Here is a 2336-nt window from a genome sequence, read left to right as displayed (position 1 = left end):
TTGCGCTTGTCTTTTTTTTTTTTTTGGGGGGGGGGGGTACAGCCACTGCAGGTGGGGTGGATGACCAAGGGAAAATATGGAGTGAAACTAAATTGAATGAATATTATCTATGTAGGGAAAATAAACAAGAGTTTGCTGATGCTATTGTGATATTGATGCCCTTTATTTCATCAAATTTCTTTTTGTTGCTTCCCCTATCTTTATAAAAGATAGATAAATAGTCTGTCATGTGTGTGTGTGTTGGTGTGTGTGTATGTGTGTGTGAAAAAGTCTGAGAACCACTATCCTGAACTGACAAACACCAAATCCAGTATTATCAGCCTAAAAATTACAAAATAAAAATACAGAACTGAGTAACCACTAAAAATGGCATTATTTTAAGTCATTACTGCTACATCACTATCAATATATATATGTATATACATATACATATATATATCACTCCAAGGAACTGCTTCTGTCCCATTCAAGACTTTTATAAATTAATTTGAAGACTATAATTCCTTCCTCCTGAACTAAGTGTCTTTTTACACTTTTCGATACCTGTGGATTTGTTGGTTTTATGTGTATGAGCAAATGAATAACCAAGGTTATATTTGAAAAATATGATGGCAAAACTAATTAAAAGTCATACTGATATTCACCAATATAGGCCATTTAGCAAACACTGGCAAATACTTTGCTAACCTGCTTTTATGTAAATTAAAAAAGAAGAGAACGTGACTCAGGGTCATGAAATTATTCAGTACATCATCACATCATTTTACAGCTGCCACATGATAACTGTGTGTTTGTGCAGTGTGTGCAACATTGCACAAACTCATGTTGAAAACTCTCTGCCCGGCTCTAATTCCCCTTTCAACTACAACCTTTTTATTTTCTCTCCTTGCATATTATATTCATCATATTATTATTTTTATTTATTTTGGGATTAAAGATGAGCTATATTTTTATGTTACATTGGACGACATTACAGAAATTACATGTAAGATGCGGCACTGTGAAATGATGCGGCTGGAAAAGGTTGATAGGATCTGTGACAAAGTGGGTAAGAATTACACCACTTGTCCCTACTTTTATCCATCATAACATCATAGTTTACAGATTTACTCATGCTTGTTCACCATTTAACCTTATGTTCAGTAACTTTTCATTTGCAGACACATTCTATCCCGGGTTTGTTTGTAGTTTGTATTATGTTTAGTTACAGTTCATTTTGACAACATTTTTTGGTTAAATTAAAACATCTACAAGTATTAAGTTTAGTTATTTATTGATTAAGTTCTATTTTCATTTCTCACAGCTTCACTGTATGGTGCATTTTGGGGCTTTTTCAGTTTGAGGGTAAAAGCTGGAACGCTGTTCATTTAAGAACAGTATGGTGATAGGTGTTGGATTGCTGGGATTTGAGAGGCTCCGTGTAGCTCAACAGAGGGGGTGGTGTGGCTGCGGATTCCGTCAGTGTGACGATTGGCGATCTGTTTGCACCATTGTTGTGAAATTGGTGCTGGAGTGTCGCTCCCTCGTCTATGTCGTTTTTGCTGGAGTGTGTGTCCATCTGGGTCATCAGCCTGTGTTGCACCCAGACTTTGAAGATTGGCCCGTAGCTATATTTTGCTCTTGGGTTGATGTGTGTGGGGTGAGGAATCGTTGAAGATCTGGCGAGCATCCAGTTGTTTGAGGTTTCTTGCTGGTGTAAATGGTTTTTACTGTTACTGGTGGTACATGAATGTGATGGTAGGCCGCTGGTGGTTTAGTAGGGGCAGACCGGTAGAATTTGTCCAGGGATAGCCAAAGTGATTTAGTGTTAGAGTGCACGCGTCATGTTCAGCATTTACAAAAAAATAAAATAATTAATCTAGGCTAAACTGATTTAGTTAACTCATGTAACTCACCTTAAACAACATCATGTGGTAAACAGCTACACTGATGTTCATTCCCTCGCACAGACAAAGCAAAGCACTGCTTATATAGGCGCCTTCCATCAGACTATCTTGGGACCATAACCATCGCTGCAGTGAATACATTTTTACTTTATTGGACACAGGGAGATATAACTACAGTTAATTCTAACTATAAGCCACTGATAGGGGAAAAAACCCTTGCCCTATAGTTTATCTACTAAAATAAAAATGCATATACATAAATAATTCAAATCACGGGTAATAAACCACAACCTAAATTTACAATCACCCCTCGCCCACATGAACTGGACGTACTGGTGACTCACGCATGATGTCCATCTAAGGTATATAATATGGGACAGTCCAATTGCTGCTTTCCTCCTTTGTCTGTAGCAATGGGTAAAGATGGTGAGTAGACAGAATGTTTTGAAT

This window comes from Seriola dumerili, unplaced genomic scaffold (assembly GCF_002260705.1).
Source record: "Seriola dumerili isolate Sdu_G_001 unplaced genomic scaffold, Sdu_1.0 BDQW01000113.1, whole genome shotgun sequence".
Taxonomy (NCBI): Eukaryota; Metazoa; Chordata; class Actinopteri; order Carangiformes; family Carangidae; genus Seriola; species Seriola dumerili.
Note: the sequence above shows the minus strand (reverse complement) of the source record.